The 24,170-nt window shown below is 35.3% G+C and overlaps 2 protein-coding genes across 2 annotated transcripts in view; one reads left to right on the top strand and one right to left on the bottom strand.

Annotated features, from left to right (window-relative positions):
* Positions 1–11,790, bottom strand: part of LOC109117803 (phosphatidylinositol 4-phosphate 3-kinase C2 domain-containing subunit gamma-like) — a 58,195-nt gene extending 46,405 nt beyond the window's left edge. The window contains exon 1 of the mRNA XM_019206351.1: positions 11,525–11,790. The gene's annotated coding sequence lies outside the window, so the exon portion shown is untranslated. The remainder of the gene's footprint in view (positions 1–11,524) is intronic.
* The window catches only part of Rergl (RERG like), a 177,943-nt gene that overhangs the window by 73,964 nt on the left and 79,809 nt on the right, over positions 1–24,170 (top strand). The window lies entirely within an intron of this gene.

Raw genomic sequence — 24,170 nt, 5'->3', positions numbered from 1 at the left:
AGGAGATTTTCAGTTTAATTGACTAAAAAGTAGTTTACAGGTAGGATTAAGATGTAGAAGAGAAAGTCATTGAGTTATTTTCTAATAGAAGAAATTAATATTGTAGTACTCATAAAAATAAGAAAAATACATAAAAATAAAGGAGGTATCAATATTTAGAATTTAAAAGAAAGAAGATGAAATAAACGGGAGAAAGATAAAGACAAAAAATATTCATCCAAACTAAGTCACAGGCACTGAATCATAGCAGAGAAAAAGGCCAGTGTGTCCTAAGAAAATTTCATAAAGATCTAAAATTAAAATTCTTCAAACTGTCATAACTATGCTAGAAATCAGGGACTATTGTTCTTATAGACTCTTCACTAACAAGCTACTGGATATTAAGCATAAGCTACTGGATATTAAGCATAAGGACTGCTGGTGAGTTTGTTAATCTATTTTATGTGGGGCTAATAAGACAATACTGCAGACAAGGTAAATTATCAAACACTAGAAAGATTTATTTTGCCTTGTGGTTCTGGAAGTTCAAGGTCCGGGGACACCATCTGGTGATGACACTCTGCAGTGGTACAAGGTATCACCTGGCAGGAGACAGGGAGTGTGTGCATGTGCGTGCGCGCGCGCATGTGTGTGTGTGTGTGTGTGTGTGTGTGTGTATGTCCTGCTTCTTGTAGAGCTGGAAGGATTCAACTGTGGAGCCTCCCACCATAATGACCTTATAAGTAACCTTAATCACTTCCAAAGGCCCCTCTTGTCAGCACCTCAGTCAGATAATATTTCTTCTCTCTTAAGCCCTCAGAATAGGGATGAAATTTCAACATATGAATTCTTAGGGGACACTCAAACCATACGCAAACCATTGTCATGATATTAAATACATTCATATTTTCTTAGATAACTCATGGTTGAGGAATTAATCAAGACAATTTAATATGGCTACCTGTACTAACAAAGTAGGTACAGGTCAACCTACGGGGGTGGGTGTGGGTGGTAAAGAGAAATATACATTTTTAAAATTAGTTTGATAATTATATTGTTATCCTTAAAATGTTTAGTGCTCTTGACAAGCAGTTTTGTCTGCAGCAAAAAATTAGAACTAAGATCATTAGGGTAAATTCATGACATTGAATGTATTATTATATATATGTACCCAATTGTCTTTGTATACTATAGGGTTAATAAAGTACACAAAATTTGTATTTTTATATAAATGACCACTAGGTAACTAAGCAACAGTTGAGGTAAAGTTTCTCTTTTTGGAAGAGAAATGAATGTCAAATAAAGCAAGAAAAAGTGAAGAAATTGCATTATCAATATTTTACAATCAAAAATGAATTATAAAATCTAGACATCAATCATTGGTGGCCATTAACATCACAAAAATTGAGGTAGCCAGGCACTTTTTGCTTTCTGATAAAAAATTAAAAACTTTCATGAAAACTCTTGCCAAAAAATCTAAACTAAATCTATTTGATTAAGCTTTTAGATCTCATTACTAATACATAGGACGGACAGAGGGCAGAGGAACATGGTAAAAATAAGTCAGAACATAAAAAATAATCTCATTTCTTCAACAAATAAATTGCTAGAAAAAGGAAATATAGAAGAACTACATTAATTAAAAAAGACCTAAAAAAGTCCTACTCACCAACCCTTTCTAGGACTATAAAAAAAGAAGGCAAAACATAGCTTTAAGAATATATATCTGGTTGGAGAAACTATATAGAAAACACAAAAATGATGTTGGAAAATGTCCTCTTGGAGGGAGAGAGGAGCATGTGATAAGATGACAAAAGAGGGTTTGTGGTTGGCAAGAAAGGTTCACTTTTTGATGGGGAGTTCTTTTAGATCTATCAATCCTTAATAGTACATTAAGCTGTACATTTGCGTTATGTTGTTGCTAAGATCATAAATTATAAAAAGGTATGGCTAGTGTGACTTGTTGACTTATGGAACTTGAAGATATGTACAAAATCTAAGTGAAGATGCTGAATAGGTACAACCTAGTTCCTTGAATTCAGGGGATACCTCTTGCAGTTGAACATACAAACTCTGTTTAAAGAACGTTTGGAGAGTAAATTAGAGACATGATCATTCTGAAAATAAAATCCTAATGTGGAAGACAAGCAATATTTAGCAGACAGACCCAAAAGGAAAATAATGGTATAATCTGAGAAAAAGGAAGAAAACTGTGTCACTGTCGTCTTATTATGTCCACTTCTGGTCCTGGTAGGAGGGCGAAAATGAAAGACAAACTGTTTCCTTTCCAGTACACGAGGAAGAAGTTGCCCATATAGCTTCCATTCAGATTTTACTGGCCTGAATATATCACCACAGGGAAGGCTGGGAAGAGTAATCTCTTACCATGTTGCCATGGGCCCAGGGAAAAATGTGAGTAGTTGTTATTTAAAAGAAGAAATTACCTAATTTAATATATCCATGAAAGTACTGAGTGTCATGGTTGTGAAATAAAACATCACCTCAGAAGCCCATTATGTTGAAAGCTTGGTTGTTGATGGGATTTTTGTGAAGCAGTGGTATCATAAGGGCTCAAATTTGATGGAAATGGGAAAAGTTGGAGTGAATCATGAGGGTATGATTTTGGGGACTGTATCTTGTTCCTTGCCCTTCCTCTTTGCCTTCTTCTCTAAACATTTGTGGAACCAGCTGACCATGGACTGGCCCTCTGAAGCTGTGAGTCAAATTAAAGCTTTCTCCATTTCAAGTTGTTTATGTCAGACATTTAGTCATAGTCGGTGGATTAACACAGACGGTTTTGAAATTTCCCCAAATGCTGGAGTTAAAATGTGAAATGAAGATACTGAACCTGGGGCAATGAAGAGTAAACATCTCTGACAGATTTGGAGGAGCAAGATCGCTGGTTGCCATTAAGAGTAAAGGATAAGATAATAGAGCAAACTGCTACAGTGCTCTAGAGAGTGGAGTTTCATACTGTATTGAAAAAGAACATCCTTGATAACAATATTGGTCTAAATGAGTGTGAATTGTTCTCTGTTTCATAGTTTGTGGGGCAGGGAAAACGCACAGTTTCCACTAGATCTTGGCAGAGAAACAGTCTTAGAGGAAAGCCAAGTTTTCCTTTAGGAGAACGAAATGAGGGAGAGCTCAAGAAATCACCAACCATCTTACATAGATTCATCTTAACTATAAAAATATGCCTCCCTCTCTATTTTTTACAAGTTAGGATTTCTGTCACTCTTCTTGCTTAAATGATACCTGGGGTAAAAAAAAATATTAATTCAGTCATAGTTCTTAAAACTATATCTTAAATTTAATTTAAATATTTTAAAACATTTTAAGATAATAGAAAAAGTATATTTCTAGTAAACAACCTTAGGCAAGGAAAAAACATCTCTAGAAAATAAAATCATTTTGTAAAAGAATATTTGCAAGGCATTGTACATTTTCCACCATAAATTACTAGCTATGGATTGTTGTCTATCATTTTAAATTGCCTATAGTGATAGTACAACTACAAACAGTTGCAAAAGTAGGTTCAACTTCATAGTTAAGTTTTACCAGATCTAAAATCTAAGCCCTTAAATATTGTTTTAGAAAATAATAATAACTTTCCAGGTTCTACATAACTCTGTGAAACTAAAGCAAAATTCTACACTGGATAAAGTAATTATCATCCAAAATATCAAATTCATTATTAATAAAAATAAAGATACTAATAACCATCTTTCATAAGAGTTAAAAGTACTATATAGTGGCAACTTGTCAGTGTCTGATAAACAGTAGAAACTCATTAGTTTGTAATGGCTCTTCTGTTGTCCACTCAAATGCATAAACCTTTGTAATCTGTTTTGCTTCTCACATGATTCTATGTATTTTTTAATTTAATGCGAATTGATACTTCTATTCAGCTTTATTTCTTCCTAGTTTAAACTTCATTATTAAATATTAATATATCTTAGTAAAATTTTTCATGCATGTAAAAGGCTACCTTTGTCTTTGTAAATATTTGCCTGAGAATGGAAGTAGAGGGAACAAAATAATTCAGTACATTTTTGCACTTGCTTCTTTGGTGAACCATAATATGGATCTGAAGTCCAAGCAATAGTTTAACACATAAATTGAATCTCGTGTGTCTGATTTATTTCACTTAACATTATTGTCTCAAAAATGCATCCATTTTCCTAAAAATGACTCATATTTATCTTTTCACATTGCAGAGTAGGGCTGGAGATTTAGCTCAGTGGTGCCGCTGCCTGCCTCGCAAGTGCAAGGACCTGAGTTTGATCCCAGTACAAAAAACAACAACAACAAAAAAAACCAACAAAAATTTGCATAGTACCCTTTTGTTTATAAATACCACATTCTCCTATCCATTCACCTTTGATGGATATATAGGCTGCATCCATGATTTAGCTATTATAAATTGTAATACGATGTCTTTAATTCACTTTGAGAAGATTCCTAAAAGGGAATAGCTGGGTCCAATGGACTTTCTTTATATATTTGAAATATTAGTACTCTGTACTTATATTGAACCTTCTAAATTAAAAACAAATCTTTACTAAACACCATTACATATTGATTAAATTTGTAAAAATAAAACCATAGAGCATTCAGATCTAAAACCACCTTTATCAGTTTTCCCAAATCACTGTTAAATACAAGTTAGTTTTCTGTGAGACATAAAATTGTCACATTATAAGAAATTATCAGAAATATGCCCAGATATGATAGGGATATGCTAAGTCATACCAAAGCAAGCATGCTTTTCTTTTTAAATGACAGAAGTACATAGAGGTTTATGCTCTGTGAATGCCAAGTATACATGTAAGGAAAGGAATGTAGCATGTAGTGCTTTTAAAACTAGCTTGCTCAGGATACTTTTAGAAATGCTTTTGTTTTCATCAGCACTCTTGGTCACAAGTGATAAACAGCAATGCACAAGGAAATATGATGTGAACTAGAGACACCAACAGCTGAGCTCTCTCACTCTGCTCTTTGGTAAATATACCGGCTCCTTTACTTTCTAAAACAAAATGAGATTTTCCTCCATTGATGGGGAACACAGAATTCTGGAAACATACTCTTATGCAGAGCAAATCATGTCAGCTGGAAATCGGATGAAGGAATCTGACCAACTTGGCTCAGCTCGTGTGCACAGTTTTGGATAAACCACAGGTGTTGAGTGAAAACAGAGGCTGTTAGGATTCGCCTACACTGGATCGTGAGTCTAACCCTAATCCTGGGTCATGTTAACAAGAGAGAGAAAGCCCAGGCAGGAATACAGCCTTTCCATCCAGAATTATTATTACTTTCTGAAGGATTGTTCATCAGAAAATGTTGCATTAGAACTAACAGTGTTATTTAATAATTACAGTTGTTAGCATGTATTGAGTGTGAACGCAACATGCCAGGCGTGATTCTAAGAGCTTTATATGTTTAATTTACTTAACTGGCATACACAATGTAATCCTTATGACAATTTTCTGAGTAGGCCTCATTAATATCCTTATTTTAGAGGAAATTGAGAAGCAACAAATGTAATCATCTTACAGACTCCATCTAGTTAAGAAGTGAAAGAGTTGGAATTAATTTATTATAAAAATTACATTTTAAAAGATCAACTCAGTAAAATATCCTGATGCTAAAGGTTTATGATATAATCTTTCAGAAAACTAGTGTTATAAGAAATTTTTGATTCATAGCGATGTATAAAGTGAGGGATGAGAAATTAAATGTATTGTATGGTTTTGTCCAATATACTAGTAAACCAAGTACTGTACTATATATATGTATATATATATATGCATGCAGTATTTGTGTTTGTGCATGTGTTTTTATATCCTCTATGTTGGATATATACCCCTACATCATACACATTATGACCAACAATTACAGTGTAAAAAACAGAAACACACCCAGTCTGGATCTGTTGATTCTATCTTTAGTAATACAGTACTGTTCTCACTTTGAGAAGTATATCCAATATATATTGACTTGTTACCATTGGCATAGAAAACTCTAATAAATCTTAAGTAGCAGTTTAAAGATAATTTGAAATAGGAAAGACAATTAGTCAGCAAAATTATTAGACATTGATATTAATGAATTAATAAAAATTACTGTAAACAGGGAAAGCACAATTTCCTACAGTGGACTGATTTGCTATCAAAAAGATCAAGTAGTTTGACATCTAGTTAAAGGGGGCGGTTAAGGAAAATCACATGAAAGACACAAAAAAATGTTGTCTGTACCATATGCTCTCCTCTATCTTAAAGATCAAGAAAAAAAATTAAACGTGCATGTGTGTGTATGCACGCACATATATATGTGTGCTCTAAGGTATAAGGCAATAAGAACTTGTGTCTTCTTACTAAATGATAATAATCGAACATCATTCTATGCCAGACCTTGTGCTAAAGAGCAAATAATACAGCCACAGTCTTTCTTTTATGGTGCCAAATGTCTTGAAGATGGTAAAGGTAGTAAGCAAGTAATTTATAATATTACATGTGTGTTAGAAAAAGAAGCTTTTCCCCTTCTTCATCAGTTCTAAGATTTCCGTAAGTGAAAATAATGAGCTACAAAGTAGTATCTAAAAAGATTCAAATTCCTTTATAAAATCACTATGTTAGAAACAAAGGGTAAGAACTTCCTGATGATATTTCTACTAAGGTGTGTGTGTGTGTGTGTGTGTGTGTGTGTGTGTGTGAATGTAATCTGATCATATAGGTGAGTGTACGTGAAACAATTCCAAATCAGAAGCTCATGAGAACATAAGTTTATAAGAGTGTAGCCAGGGCATATCCCAGGGAGAATTTAAATCAGATCCTAAATAGTCAGAGTACAGACCAAAGGAAAATGTCCATTAACTTTTCTGGAGAAAGCTCTCCATCTAGGAAGCTGAATAGATAGTCATACAGCTGCATACACTCAAATATATAGAAGTACATACATGTAAACATACAACAAACTAAGCTGATACTTATAAAGTCAAACGCTTATAAAGATGCCATGACACTCTATCCTTCACCATGAGCCAGGTAGATGTCTTTCTTTCTCAGAGAGGATTTCCTCAGGAGGTTGAGTACAGAAGAGGAGGTGTTCAGGGACAGCACATCTGAAGCAAGACTATGTGCTCACACAACTAACTTCCTGATTTCACCCGTATACAACCCTCAGAAAAAGTAGCTGGCTCAAAAAAATAAATAAATTACATCTATTAAAGATGTGCAATCAAAGATGAACAAAAGAAGAAAATCTATGTGACTAGGGAGCAAATCAAATGAAGAACATAAGCCAATAATCAGCAAAACCATCTTTTAGAAGACAGAGCAAACTAAAAATATGTCCTCATTAACGCAACTGAGATTTCACCTTCACAAGATCATCATTAAGGGCAGTTTTTAAAGAATGTAATTGGAAAGTAAGGAAAATGATTTCAGGGGAGTGTTTGAGGATATCGGAAAGAAGGGTGGGTAAAATTACAATAGATATGCAAATATTTCTAAACTAACATTGGCTGTGCAAACAACAGTAATAATATTTCTCATTTGGAGAGCAAAATAAGACCAAAGATTTAGCTCAGTGGTTTACCCCCTACCTCCAATGAACAAGGTCCCAAGTTGGATCTCCAGTACCAAAAAAAAAAAAAGGAAATCAAAGTAAATTAAACATAGACTATACAAGTTGAGGTAGGGAATTCTAATTTTAAAAATTAACATTTTTAGCCAGGGATTTAGCACAGTGGTTCCACTGCCTGCTTCTCAAGCACAAGGACCTGAGTTCAATTCCCGGTACCAAAAAAAAAAAAAAAAAAAAAAAAAAAAAGTGAACACTTTTGAGGAAGAAGTAGCTTTAGATTTCTGAGGAATGCATGATAATGTTTTATATGTAACTATTATTAGAAGATGTCTCTTTTTTCCCGCAATAAGAGAAAAGGAAAGAAACTCAATCAAGTTGGAAGAGACCAAAATTAAAGTGAGAGAATGATCAAAACCTGATGGTGATTTCAGTGAACTGTCATGACTTCACCTGACTAAAATATAAACATGAATGTTCTCTAATATAAAGAAAAGAAAACATGTGTGTCAGGAAAATAATCTAAATAGAATTGACTACAGAGGTGCCAGAAATAAAAGGATAGGTCTTTTTAAATTCAAAAGACAGAGAAAGCTCTCCCAGACAATTAGAACAACAGTAATAACAACAAGCTGGTATGATTATATCAAACACAGACAAAACAACAACAAAAATTCAGAAAGTATGTATTAATAGAGGTGATGATTGAATTCACCAGGTGGATATTTCAGATATGCACTTAAAAATAATTCCTAAAGAATTTGCACAACAGTATGTTATAGTGCTACAAATAGAAACCAAACTATCTTCTCAAGATTTTTATAGAAATCTCATTTCAATAACCATATAGGAGATTTTGAAAATTCAATAAACAAGTTTGACATAATGAACTTACATAGAAAAATGTATCAAATAATAGAAATTACACATTCTTTCAAAGACAAGTATTGCTTATGAAATCTTGACTATGGCTTTCAATATAACTCAAAATAAGCATATAGACTATTCTCTCTGACTCCAGTTTAGTCAGAACTCATACCCCTACATTTTAGAAACATTTCTAATCAACTCAACAAAAATCACATAAAATTGCAAAAAAATGGGTATAGTTTCCAAGAATAAAACATTTTTGTCTAAGTTCAAAAATACATTTCACCCTTATTCTGCAGTTGAAAATAATTCTTAAAAAATCCAGCCAACAGAAACAGAAATCATAATTAATAATTAAAAAGTGTACAAATTGCATCATGAAAGAACCATTAGTAAGAGCTGGTGGTTAAAATGAAATTATGCCTAAAAAATTGCAGTGATTCATTTTTTTCTATGGTTATCTACATTGCTGTTTCATGAGTTCATAAATTTGGAAAAAAGGTAATAATTTAGTTAGAAATACATGCAGTACTTGTGTAAACAGGAAATAGCTACTTAGTCACTTTTGCTAAAGCCCAAGATAATTATAGTGTTTTTTTACTTACTTGAAGAGGGCTTCTTCATGACCAAAGTGATCGCAGTTCTGCTAAAAGCCGTGAAATCATTGCCTGGGGACTCACAGTGGCAATATAGAACTTGTTTATGCAATGAGTCAGTTAAGACTCATCTATTCAATATGATGCTTTTGCATAGATGGCGGCTGGAAGGAATTGTCCCATTTTTTTGCCAGCTCAATTGTACTATTTCCTGATGCTCCATTTACAGACTTGCTTCCCACCTGTTCCAAATGGCGAGCGGACATGCACAGAGTATGAGGAGTATGTCATGGAAAGAACCCTTCCACTTGAAAATGAAATCTTGGTCCAAATTGGAGCCTTTAATGCTATTATTAAGGACATGAGTGGAATGTATTCTTTAACCTCTCTCTCTGAGTCTGTCACCTGATATACATTGTTACATAAGATAGTGTATTTAAAAATGCACTAAAATGCACTAAAAATGCACTAAAAAGTTTTGGTTTGAGCCGGGTGTGCTGGCACACGCCTGTAACTCTAGCACTCAGGAGGCTGAGGCAGGAGGGTCACTGTGAGTTCAAGACCAGCCTGGGCTACATAGTGAGCCCCAGGTCAGTCTCAACTACATAGTGAGACCCTGTCTCAAACTCCCCGCCTCCCCAAAAAATTTAGGTTTGGTAAGAAGCCTAGTAGCTGCTTGGATTTTAAGAAATGCATAAAGACATATATAGATAGATAGATAGATAGATAGAGAGACAGATGTAGACATATATTTATTACTTTAGACTGAATTTATAGATATTTACATTTTAATTAAGACTAGTTGATCATGAGGCCAAATTACAAAACTTTCATGTTAGAATTAGTTTTAGAGAATTAAAGCATACCTTCTTCCTCTCTTTAATCCCAAGCATCAGAAATATAATTGCTTACGAGACAAGAAAGTCAGGGGTCAACTGGATCACATACTAGATTCGTGCTGAGTTTATAATAAAGAGGCAGACAGGACAGAGCAGGAGCCCAGCATGGAGCACAAAAATAAAAGTGAGAATAACTATTCCTCCCTAGCAGGAACTGTTGCCAGGCTTGGGCCCAAATGCTGAGCATATTCTGCGGTTGTTGAACAAGAGCTCCAGGTTGGAGTCATGGAAAAGCTGTGTATAGACTGCTGACTCAAGCGTCACAGCAGGGAAGAGTGTGTGAAAAGAAAAATCTGCATGCACATAAGGGCGAAATTAACTCCAGACTCTGATAGACATGAAGGAGAATAATTAGATCATGTAAACAATATGATTTCCAAACAATCTATGGGGTCAGCCAGCAGCAGAGAGGAGGGACGGAAGAAACTAGAGAGGGAGGGACCGAAGGATGAAGGCAGAGGGAAAGGGAGAATGCGGAATCAGCCCTTCAGGACAAATTGATCTCCTGGTTGTAGACTGAGAAATGTACAAACTACATATTTCTGTTTCAAAACATGGCATCTACTCAGCGTTGAAGCTCGTCCACCATTGAAGTTTCACAATATAAAGAGTTTCTTTACCTCAATAATACATTCAAATTGATTTATACATGAGCATCTCTATTTAGTTAAACACAGGATGTGCTTTGTGTGACTCTCTTACCTGAAGCGTGCGTGTTCCTGAAATAAATCTCACTTCTCTCCAAGAGGCAGATATGCTGGAAGGAGCTAAAATACTTATACTTCAAGGAAGCACAATGCTTCCACTGCAAACTATTATTCCTGTTTGGCAGGTTTGGCATGTTTAAAAATCTATTTTTCATCAAACACTGGAGGGTTTTATGGGAGGAAAAAAAAAGGGTTTGCCCTGGCATAGTGAATATGGGATTTAAGATAAATTAATTTCGGGAGTTTGGAATGTCAAGGTATTTTTTTTTTAATTTTTTATTTTATTTATGTATTTGTTTATTTATTTATTTATTTTTGGTACAAGGGATTGAACTCGGGTCCTTGCGCTTGCAGGGCAGGCCACCGAACTGCTGAGCTAAATCCCCAGCCCTTATTTTTTTATTTAATTAATTTCATAAATTGATTTTTTAGGAAAAGGGTAAAGATTATTTTTTTAGCCTTAGAACCCATAGAAAATTTCAAAAGACATTGGAAAAAAGGAAAGAAAACAAGAAAGACATTTACAAGATTAGCAAGAAAGTAAATGTGGTTAGTTTGCCATTGTTTTGGTTTTCTGCTATTGAGCAATGCGTAGAAACTTTGAAGCAAGACAAGAAATTGTGTAATTGGATCTGAGTAACTACATTCAGGCAGAAACAAGTTTGATTTACTACGGGAAATTAATTGGGTCATTTTCATTATGAAAATATCATGGGTTCTTCTTGTTCATTTTCTTTCTATTTTTGCCTTCAAGTTTCATAATAGCTTTTCTCCCTCCGTAAGACCGATTCCATGGGTAGAATGCAGAAACTAGACAATTCATAGTTACTTTCACTTTTTCACTGCTGCTTATTAAACAGTTTTAAAATGTTCAAATTAAAAATTGTACCTCCTTTTCCGTAGCCCATCTCTTATGAGTTATGAAGGTGTGTTAGTCTCCGTGACAAAATGCGCGAGATCAATCAACTTCTAAGGAGGAAGGTTTCACTGCAGCCCATGGTCAGGTTGCCCCGTTGCTCCAGGCAGAATATCACGAAGCACACGGTAAAGCAAAGCTGCTCATTGAACGGTGGCGGAGACTCAAAAGAGACTCAGAGAAGGAGAGGAGCAGCCAGGCTCCTTCTCTCCTCTTCAAGTCACACCCCTGCTCCCCTAACTTCCTTCCGCTGGGCTTCATCTCCTAAAGGTTCCGGCAACTCCCAGCAGTGCCAGGAACCAAAGACCAAACCCTGAACATGTGGGTCTCGGGGAACATTTCCCATCCAGCCTACAGAGGCATGGGAAGTTATTTCACACTGGAAATGAAAAGTGGTACTACACAGGGAAAATGACAGCACCCCTACATTTAAATAATAATTTGGATTTCACTTCTTAATATCAGAAATCTGAGGAAGTAAAGGGCTTTTAAAATAATTTTCCTTGGGCTGGGGTTTTAGCTCAGCGGTTCGGTGGCCTGCCTTGCAAGTGCAAGGACCCGAGTTCAATCCCCGGGACCAAAAAACAATAATAATAATTTTCCTTGTAGTAACTTTTCCTTGTTACATATGTGCTAAAACACTTAAAATTTCCTGGATTAGTGCCTAAAATGAGCCACTATTTTTTGAAAAATAGTCTCTTGAGAAGCTGAAAATTTTGCTCTTGCAAATTCAGTCTTATGTATATTTTGGAGGAGGACCTGAGAAAGTTGGATTAAGTGTAAAGAAATAATCTAATCTTGGTAAAACTGAAAGATTAGGGTTAGAACAGTGTGATAGTAATTATTCATTATCAAGAAAGGGCACCAAAATGTACGTCACAATATTTCCTTTGAAAATATGACCTTCAGTATCGATTTGCTTGCCCATTTTAGTAGAACTTTTAATTGAAAATAAAGTCAAGTGGGCAATTATGCTATTTCCATAGTTTATCATTGTTATGTCCTATACCTAAATTTAAACAAGGAAAAATGTCTTCTATCTGGAAGCATCTACTTACTTTTTAGGTAAATCATTTAAGACAAAAATGAACAACCTTCAGCACTGCTATTACAAAAACTAACATCAATAACAAAGAAACAAACAGAAACCAAACATAGCAACAAAACGAAAAGGCAACCTTTACGCTGCCAAAGTATTCCATTCTCTATGTGTTGCGTTGTTAGTATCACTTTAGGTTATCTTGACTGTATATTTTACTGCCACACACAAAGTCAGGAAGGGTTAGAAACAAGAATTTTGATTGTCTTGGTGGATAGCCTCCTAAAATGTTTCTGCTCTTTGCATTAAGAAATCAATGTTCAAGTACACGTATCCTTCTAATATTTTTTTCAAGTATGGTTACTTTCCACAGTCTATAGTGAATTAAATTTCTTTGCTCAAAATGTCTTTTGCAGAGCAAACATTCTAAGATAAATTTTATCAGTCTCCTTGCTAATCTCCCTGTACTCTTACTGTAAAACTGGCTAACAATTTTCCAACACTGACTTCGGTGGAAAGATAAGAGTTTGACAATTTTCTTTGAAATTTGGTATGAAAATTAGTGATCCATACCTTGAGACTGGTCACATATATGCTTCATTTATGCCTAGCATTTTCTCCCTCATTCTCTTCCTACTTTTACTCTTTTTTCTGTTTTGAAGAAGGCCCTCAATAATAGAAAGGAAATTTCAAAGAGTATCTACCTGGAAGTTAGCAGCCCTAGGACTGGATGTAGTATTTGTAATAAGGTGGATAAGTTCCCTCTCTCCTGGAAGCTTACAAGTATTCCTTCCCACTCCCAGCTTTATGGCATAGCAGGGTGATCTGAACTGCTTAGTATCTTGTAGAAAAACCAATCAAGAAAGTTGCAGATCTAATGCAGCTGTTTGTATGTTGTTATTTAAAAATAGGACACTGAAAAAGAAAGGAAAATATCTTGGTCAAGCTATTTGGAAAGTGTTTGTTGCATTGCTGCTATATGAATATAAACTGCTTTTCCCCCTCATTCATTGTAGCTTGAGATGATGGAAAAATAAATCAATACAATATGAAGACTTTATAAAAACAGAGCGTTTAGACTGTCATAGTACTAGGTACTATGTCTAGTATAGTGTGTTGGTCAGCTTTCCCACTTCTGAGACACAATAAATGACACCCAATTTAAGGAAGGTTTAGTCTGGCTCACAGCTTGGGGATTCAATACTTGGCTGGCAGGCTCCAAAGCAGGAATAAAATGGCATAGACATGAGGTAAGCTGCTTGGTTCAGAGCAGCGAGTAGGAAGGGCAGGGGAACAGCACCACCAAGGCAGGAACAAGCAAAGGACCACATATAGTAACCGAGGTCACACTTCTGTGATACACTCACCACACATCCAAGAATGCACTGTACTGATCTGCCAGGCATTTGTTCATCCAGTGAGGTTGCTGTATCTGGACTAATGGCTATAAATCATTAGTGGATAATTTTTTGAAATTAACCTAATCATTTTATTGTAAAGGGTTAACACAAATGAAGGATAAACACAAACGAAAGGTTCATTAAAGCATAAATTTGAGTACATCTGCAGGATGGAAAGCTATTCAACTTTATAAAAAAGGGAAAGCCTGTCATGTGTGATAAAATGAATGGTGATAGAATATGTTACGTTAAGTAAAATGAGCTAGACCTAAAAGACTAAAAATGTTATCCAAATGATAGAAGCAGAAAGTAAAATTGTAGTTAGCTGAGGCTGGTATTGGGGAGATTAGGGAGATTTTGGTTAAAGCATTCAAAATTTCAGGTAGACAGGAGGAACAAATTAAGCAACGCATTGTACAACATGATGACTAAGGTTAATAACTGCAATTTAGACTTGATAGCTCCTGAGAAGGTATATTTTGACTGATTTTATCTCAAAAATACTCAGTATGTGGAATAATCTATGTGTTCATTAGTTTGATTTAGCTATTCCACAATGTATAAATACGTCAAAAAATACTGTTGTGCATCAAAAATGTTCACAATAAAAAGAGACCGAGACATCATGTGTTGGTTTTCCTTACTCAGTCAGAATAAAATAATATGTTAATCCCTTATGCTGTGCCAAGGGGGCCTGGCCCCCGGGAGCAGCTGTGGAGACCCGGAGATCCCCGGCCCAGCCCTGTGCCCACAAGCCTCGTGCATATTCTGAAAAGCCAAGAAAATCATTTTCTATGTGCAAATTGTAGCTGAGTCAGTATGAGAATTAGGGTCTACTACTAGAAGGTGTTTTTTTCACAAATTTTGACAGGTGGGAAGAAGAAGAGTTGGTGTTGCTTTTTGGCTTCTTCTGTTGTTGTTGTTGATTCCCCACTCCCGCCCCACCCACACACTTCAAGTCTCATCTTGCTTTCTTGCTTTCCTACAGCGCGACTTCAGTGTCTGTCCGTCACGTCCCTTGGTGTTGTAAGGCAGCCATGGCAAAAGCAGTGGTGACAGCTAATTCCCAGCTTTCTAATCCTGGCATTGCTTCTGAAGTGGAATGTTGGCAATCAGTATTCCAGTGGTTATCTCTGTCCCTGGCTTTGTCAGTTTTGCCATGCTTTATTCTAGCGAGGAGCGCATATCTCTGGCTCTGCCTGTCATGATTGTTGAAAAGTACTTTATTTTCTGTGTTAAATCCATCTTTCCTGCTTTAAATATTTAGATTTGTTTCTGAGTAACACAGTAGCATGTCAGGGTGAGTTGCCAGCCAATGTCTGTTCTTAACCTCTTTCCATAATAGAGCTTCAACTGGTCACACGCCAATTCAATTAAAGACTGCTTTACTCCGGCTCCCTTGTGATGGTTGGAACCAACAGCGGAATTTAAACAAACTGTATTTGGTACTTCTGGCTTTTGTCCTTCAGGGGGTAGAAAATGCAGTATTCTGACGTCTCCTGCTCTTTCTGGTTCTTGTGTGTTGGCAAAGGTTGAGTAGCTTCTCTGAATTTAGATGCAGAAGGGGCATTATAAAGACAGTAGAACTGCCCAGAAAATAGTGAACCATCTACTACCTGGTATTTAATGAGACATAAATATGCATCTTTGTAAAAATGTTGGAATTGGGGTTCCTGCTTCTCTCTCTTTACAGCATATTAATCTTAAATAAAACATAACTTGGTTACTGGAAGTGGACTCTCCCTCAATTTTTTTTAATTGAGTACTGGTTGAAAGTTGGGATTACATGACAGGAATCGAGACTGCGGTCTGGTACATTCGTAATACTGATTTGGTTATGAAAAAAAATCCATTGTGAAAGTGAAAGGTCACTTTCAGTCCTTATAAAGGCAGATTGCTTTCTAAAAGAACATGGAACCTCTGAGAGATGTTTGGGGAAATTCAGAACAATGAAAAAATACAGAATGCTGATGTGTGGTGGTGTTTTCTTCAGCTAAATTCTGTGATGAGATGTACTCAGGCTAGTTATAAGACATGATTTTGGAGAGGCAGCCTTAGTAATAAGTAGTACTCTGGTCTCTTCAAAAGCCCACATTAAAACTTATCAGTAACTTAAGGCCCATTCTGCTTCCAAAGGTAAAATTGAAGGTGATGCTTTTCTACCTACAAGGATATTTTCGGATAGTTTCAAGTAGACTCTTAAATTGCAGAAGAACAAAATGTTTGGAGCAAAGAAACCAGTACATAAAAGAAAACAGGCTGCAAGCATAGCAACACTGCCTAGATTACATCTTCGGTTCTTTGTCCATGGAGCTCACTGTAAGCAACTAGAACAAACACAACGCATAAAATTTTGAGGGACTTACACTGATCTGCAGAAGCCAGTGTGTGTTTGACCTTTAATGTTATACCCTAACTTCCCAACCAGCTTTTCAGAGTATAGACCACAAAATGTTTTCAGCTCTCGAAGCGGGGATATTTTCTAATTCTTTCTTAAATTGACTATAGGGTAATTGAGTGTCTTGCAAGTAAAATGGATATATTAGAATAAATAATTCATTCATTGAATATTGATAGACATTGCACCAGAATAATGAGTGCAAATCAGGTTGGTCAGAGGGGAACCAGTTCGTATGGCCCCCATAGGAGTAGTGGACAAAGAATCTCCAAGATAAAGACAATAAGAACCATACGTGATAATGGATAAAGGAACCCCTTCTAGATAATGTGCCCGGAGGTTAATCAAGGAAATTTTTCCACTTGAGATCAGGGAATATTTGAAATTCTTATCAATAGAATTCAATCATATACTTGAAAAGTAGAAGTGATCAAATTGCCTATTCTTCCATTTTTTCCTGTTCTTTCATTTTCTGAATGGGAGTTTTTAAAATTAGGTGTATGTGGGTATAAAGAAGGCAGGTGAGGGGGAATGTATACACCTGGCTATTTAGGCAATAGACTGGAAGTTGTTCTCCAGTATTCTATACATTCTGTTTCCATAGCTCTGGCAAACAAGTTAGGATTTATGTCCAGTTCTCCTTATAACCAGAGGTGGATAGTTTACTAGTTCTAGTCAATCAAATATGAAAAACAGTGATGAGTGATTCTTTCTTTCCATTGTACCCTTTAAAAATTATACCTGCTGTCTCCTCTCTGCTCTGCTGCTCACAGAATCCAAACCAATTTTGGATGTTCATCCAAAATAATAATTAAATATCAATGTTTTGAAGTTATACAGTGAAATATATTCATTAATAAAGAACTTACTAGTACTTTCACAAAATGTTAAAATAATCTATTGAATATCGGTTCTGCTAATCAACTTAGAGTACTGCAATTTCCCACATGATTTGTTATAAATATGGCCATGCGTGGACACTTTGAAATTGACCTAATGAAGTCTAAAATCCCATTCTAAGAAACCAAAATAATAAAAGTGAAAAAAGAATATCTCACTTCATTAAATGTATATAAAATTAATGTATAATAAATATGAAGAAAAATAGATGGTTGAATTTAATAGGAATTCATACTTTATTCTCAGTGTGGCTAAATATAGTGAGACAAATCACTAATTCTGTAAAAATTAAAAAACTCAGATTCCATATATTATTCTACCTCCTCAAGTCTCCTGTTAAAATAAACTGTTCATGCTTCTTAAATTCAAGACAAGCACTTTCTATGCATTTTTTTTCCTCTCACTAAGCTTTGTCTCTTGGGAGTAGCCTCAAAAATTCTTTATTGTTCTGTCATTTATAGGGCTTCTGGGATACGAGCAAAGCTTAAAATCAGTAGTCTGAGGAGTGAAGAACAGAAGATGAAATTTGGCTGCTGATCCTCTTGAAGATGAAACAAAATTAGTTGAAGCCATCAGATTGGGCATTGGCTAATTTTATTACCAATTGTCGTGTGTTACCATACCGGTCACATAATTTAGCGCACAGCACCAAAGAGACGGAGATAAACACACTGGGACTGAGCTGTGACTTGAGAAAAGCATGCATGTGTTTAGTCCTTCGGATCTCATTGTGCTGTAAGGACCTGGCACAGTGGTTTTGGAGCCCAGGGGACCTTTTTCTCCTTTTGAAGGGTTAAGATACTGAGATAAAGCCTTCTAATATCTTTCCTTGTTGTGAAATTGCCATGATCTTTGTCTAAATGAATCGTGTGGTATTTATAACCTTCCAACTTGTGTTACAATGAATACGTGTATGTATGTATCTATCTCTATCTATCTATCTATCTATCTATCTATCTATCTATCTATCTATCTACCTACCCATATTACAGAATCCTAATATCTTATTTACATCCTGCTTTTGGAACATAATAAACACTAATAAATATTTTTAATATTCGATAGCTTTTCACCACACTTCTGGGCCCTTTATACTTCCTTCTACTTTATTCGTGTACCCTCATTAAAAAGAAAAAAAATATTTTTCTTACTTATGAACTCATTTATTCCTTTATTTTTGTTGCTCACCGGAGACAAAGCTGTTACAAGAAAGAAAACTCTCTTCTGTTGTACTCAACATTTCAGCAAAACTTTTTCAGTGTTCAATTTTTCTAATATTATTTTTTTCCTTGAGATACCGTTTATTTATAGTGAGATACAGAGATGCTAACTGCAAGGCTTGCTGAATATTGCAAGGTACTTGTAAGACACAAAACTCTTCCATCTCCCCAGAGAACGCTTCCTCAAACATCTTCCTACCCAAGTCCCACCTCTCCTCTCAGGCAATCACTGTTCACATTTCTCTGAATGAGGCTCGGGACAGCGCCTGAAGTATGGGACTGGAGGCACGAGTAGGAGCAGGAAAGACAGGCTGACCTTCCACAATCCTCCCTGAAGCAGATCATAAGAGTTCTCCTCCACCCTTTCTCTAAAGTAGCTCATAAGACTTTCAGTCCAGAGGTATGAAGAAATAAAAGTGTCCCTTTCTCTTCAGACAGCGACGCAGAGTAGGATCTGATCAAACAACTTGCCGAGTCCATCTTCCAGCGTGCTACCATCAGGTCGATGTGTCTTGTGCTCCAATCCACTTCGTCAAGCTTAGCATGAAAATGCATAAGTGCCCCCATTTCTGTGGGTCTTCATTTATGAAGACTCCTGTGCCACATAAACTTTTACTAAATAAATTTATATGCCTTTCTCTCATGAAGCTGTCTTTTATTGTAGGTGTGTTAGCCATGAACCTTGATATAGCAATATTACTTTTTCTCTCCCATGCTATCACATATTATTTCTACCTTGATAGATGTTCTAGATTATGCTGCCTTGTGTGCAGAGTCTTTAATTTACTCTGTCAGGCAGTGAATATACTGATATCCCAATGTGAGCATTGTGGGCTTAATTACAATAGAGAGGGATAGATTAGCTTGCTTTTTGAGCAAAATTGAGCCAATAACATGCACTATAGTTCTATAGCTGCACTTAGATCCTGCATATAAATTGTTATACTGTGTTGAGAGAATTGTACCAATCAATACCTGTATTAGCCTAAGAATTAAATATTAATTTAACTCTGAATATCTGGTCTACTTAATTCCAAATACTAAGATTTGAAAAATTATATCATTTTTAAACAGAATGTTCCTTTCCTAAAATATCCCTTTTCTAAAAATAATTAACCAAAGAAGGTTTCAAATAATAAATATAACTTCAATATTTTTAAACCATTGAGTAAAGTTTATTGCATTCAGGGATGCATTATAGGAAACAACATGAATATCATCAGAGTGCACACGTAAGGGCGCATGTAATCCCTTTACTTTTAAGATGAATTGCTGGTTTAATATTCAGACATCATCCTGGCTCATAATTAAAGAATGTGACATGGGTATTTCTCTATGTGTTGTTAACTGAGTCTATAGAAAAGTTTTATTGTATCCAAGACCGAGCAATGATTCATTGTGAACAATCCAAATACTGCTGCTACATACTGTGAGAAAGACAGATTGTATACAACAGCAAAACTCTCTAAATATTTAGGCGAGGGATCAGTGCTTTCAACTTTAACATACGTTTTAAACTATGATGCATCATAAAAGTAACAGTGGACTCACCGACATACAGATGATACTGAAAGTGACACTAAATCCACTGTCCATGATGAGTTCCCAATATGTTTCTATCTCTCCTCTAAAATCATGTGCCTACTGTTGTATTAAAGGTGAATTTATGGTTTGAGTAGCAATCGATAAACAACAATACTCACACAAAATAGCACTCAGATTTAAATAATCATGACTAAAATTTTCAACTCTTCTAAAAAACAATTCGTTTTTCAATATTGGACTTTTCAATTTTAGGCAGAGTAGTTTTCATTGTACTATTGAATAAGTTCTTATCACTGTGATAAATAAATGTGCTATAAATATTCACAATCTGAGACATCACAAATGTTCTCAATCTGCCTTTGCATAGAAAATAGATAATTCATTAAATTCAAATTTTATGACTTCCCAAATGCCACATATCTATCACTAGGCCAGGATTCCTAACAACCTTATATAAAAAATTCACAAATTAATAGAACTCTATTTCTGAAGAAATCCTCTAATTTTTCGACTTCTTTTTGTAGGTCTTTCATATATTTTTATTAAAACTTATGTTTTGGCAAACCCATATATTTTTTAATAATCCCTGGAAAACCAAAAATTTCTATAATTATCAGATTTTTCATGTTTTGATTTTACATAAATTTTTCCTGGATTCAATTGTATAGCATAAAATATTATTCAAGAACATGTAATATATTTACATTAGAGGATAAGTTAGTATTTTATCGTATTAAACTGACCAATTTTGTAACATACCTCTTTATACTTTCATCTGCTTTAAGTGGTGCAACATCTAAACTGTTGTGGTGTGGTTTTCTCAGATGGGACACAAGATATAGGGCAAGAGTTTTAAATGCTGACTAAGAAAGGACAGAAGGGTGTTTATGTTCTTTGAAGACTCACATTCTGCTTTCAGAATTTCAGTTAACTTGAAAGTTAATGAATGTCATTTGCTTTGTCTCTGATGGAAGCAAACCCGGGCGTTAAACTAGTCTAGAACGCCACCTTCTGGAAACGATGTGCTTATCTAAAAGTCAAGAAGCAGCTCATTTCCCTTTTGCACAGGAGTAGGATTCTCATTGAATACTCGTTTTTTAAAAATGATTTCTCATTTAATGCTGAGGAAAGTGCCTCAAGAGAATCTTACCCTCTTCGGGTAAGTAGAGTTAAAGAAGATATTGATAAATGTCAACTTCATAACAATTGATTTTTTAAACTGCTATATTAGGAATAAAATTCTATCAATTTCACTATTTTCCTTGGTTAGAATTGAATGAAAAGATCATGTAATTTCATACCTACTAATACTGCATAGAAATGTGTAACATCATTGTTAACATCATTAAGGCCAAGCTCAACTGCGGCAGTTCTAGTTAATGTATTTTAAACTTATGGATCAATTTTTTTTCCAAAGAAGACAGGCTTTTTCTAATTCTAACTACAGTGAGTTAATTAAGTTTATAATAAAAGTTCAGACTTGAGTACGGGGCATCTCACATATACAATCTTCAATTAAACATAATTTTCACGGAGGTTTTTGAAGAGTTTTTGAAAGGAAACATTGATATTTTCTTTTTTGAAAAATTATTGGGGTTGCAATGTGTATGTGATGAAAAGCTCAAGAAATGAGAGTTCTCCTTCTGAAATGTCAAGGTCATGAAAGGCAAGCCTCTCCCAAAGCTTCACTATTGTAATTAAAAGTCAGTAGAAAATTTGTAAATTTGTGTATCCTGTTTAATTTTTAATTTTGGTTCCTCGAAAACTACCTAGATGTTTGTCAGTCAAATAGTACCACGGAAACATTTGGCTAAATGTCTGTGTTGAGATAAAAAAAGAAAATGCCCCAATTGTGTCGCTTTGGCATGTGAGTACTTTGAATGGAAGGACACTGGAAAGTCTCAGAAAGAGTCCCAGAACCAGTCCTTCTGTCCTTCTGCTGTGCTGTGCTGAAGCAAGTCATAGAAACCAGAGTTTCTCTTCTCCAAGGTAGGTCATAGAAACTAGAATCTCTTTATCCCAAAGCAAGTCAGACAGCCTAACTCTATTACTCAAAACTTCTGCCTTTCTGTGTGTCATGGATGGGAACAGTGTCCTCTAAGAGGTCCTACATTGGAGGTGTTGTCCCCAGGCTGGCTCTCAGGGACTTGGTGGAGCCTTGACGGGGGGAAAGAATGGTTCCTGGTGAGGCCACAAGAGACAGGTTTTGCTGAGTGGCCCCTTGAGTCTGTTATATTGAGACACTTTTCTTCCAAGCACATAACTAAAGAGTGGTCCATTCTCCCTGAAATCTACGCATAAAAGGGACCTCCCTAAAATCTGAATTTAAAAGGGACAATTTCTTTTTGATGGGTCATTCTGAAGACTTGCATGTCACACAAAAAAACTTTTATTAGATAAATTTATTATGACTGTCTCTTGCTTAGCTTTCTTTGAGGAAGTGTCATTTGCGCCCTTACAAGGGGTAAGGAAAGGAGCCATTCCTTTCTTCTCCTGTGTCTGGAAGAGCAAACTGAACCCATGGCAGAGGTCACTAACTGATCTCTCTATTTCTTATTAAGCCAGGAAGTGATTTACATAATACTTTACTTCAAGCAGCAATTCCCAATAGACTATGGTTCATTAGTGTAATAAAGCTGACTGCTTATTGAGGGCCTAACAAGACCTTGAGAAGGTTGAATAAGAAAAATACTCACCAAAAAAGTAGGGAAAAAGATAAGCAAGAGTAATAATACTTTTAAGGGAAACGGAGAGGTAGTTGCTGTATTGATATAATTTCATTTGGTCAATAAGGTTTATTATCTCACAGTGTTTTCAATTAAATTCCACCATTACATTCTACATTCATTCTTTTGAAAGCAATTCTTAACAACAAATACCTCTGAAAGGTTAAAACGTAATATCTAGTGCAATCCTTATCATGTTTATTTCCTAAAAACATGAATCATCTAGGAATGTCTGTTTTAAGACTGGGGAAAGAGGATTGAAACAGGCAGAAGTTTCAAGCACACATCGTCGTCTATGGGGCGAATGCCTTGGGAAGAGAAAACAGATGCATGACTTCACCTAAGAAGAAATCTAACAGCATTCATACCTGGTAGGTGTCAGATATGGTTCCATGTGCAGAGAATGTATGCTGGAACAGATAATAAAAGTACCTTGTGGATCAGAGAGATGGAAATAGGTAGAGGTGACCCGAACTGTTCCATTAATTCATTATTATAACCAATGTAGCACAGAGATAACAGTTGGGAACTTATAAATGAAAGATAATTATGTAGAGAAATAAATGTAAAAACAATGTATAAAATAAATCACCTACAGAGCTATATGAGTATAACCAAACAAGTCCCAAAGAGATGTCTCCAATTAAATATAATATAATATGGCATGAACATAAACAGAATATGATGGTCTTAAAGTCCCTGTGCTCAGTAAGATTCCCTTGATGAGTAGCAGTAACACAAAAATCAATCACAGAAGAAAGTTGAGGAAATTTACCAAATATCACCATTGTTAATAGGTAAACCTTTTTTTTTTAATTACAAGTTAGTGTTAGGAAAGGTAGGGAAGGGGAGAAAATTTACAGATTTACAGGAATATACTCCTAAAAATCCAGGGGTATAATTGAATTCAGACCTTGCTTGACCTAAGAATTCAATACCATTACCAGAAAGGACTTGGTCTTTCTTTCTGCTGTTTTCTATGTCTGCTCCATTCCCAGGGCGAATCCTGTTAATTATATCGCACTGATATCAAAGTGTATAAAATGGAGGTGTAAACTTTGAGGTAAAGTGTGAATTCATTAGAATGAAGTGATTGTAAAAGATAAATATAAAACCCTATGATTTTTTACTAAAATTTTCCCAAACATAATTTTATATAAAGTAGAATACTACTTATTTACTTTTTCATTAAGAATTTTTTTTTCTTTTTATTGAGGTTATTGGTACAATCTAGGTATACAATACAATTACATTCATCACTGGGATTCTGTACCTTTACATAATAGGTCTTGATTCTCATTTTTCCCCTTGTCCCTGCCCTCCCTTCACCCCCTCCTCCCCTCCCCATTTACAAACACTTTATTTCCATTTTTTCAGTTTCTCATATTTTT

The sequence above is a fragment of the Fukomys damarensis genome, unplaced genomic scaffold, assembly GCF_012274545.1.
Source record: "Fukomys damarensis isolate Sample0158 unplaced genomic scaffold, DMR_v1.0_HiC HiC_scaffold_19, whole genome shotgun sequence".
Lineage (NCBI taxonomy): Eukaryota > Metazoa > Chordata > Mammalia > Rodentia > Bathyergidae > Fukomys > Fukomys damarensis.
Note: the sequence above shows the minus strand (reverse complement) of the source record. Positions and strands in the feature narration are given on the sequence as shown.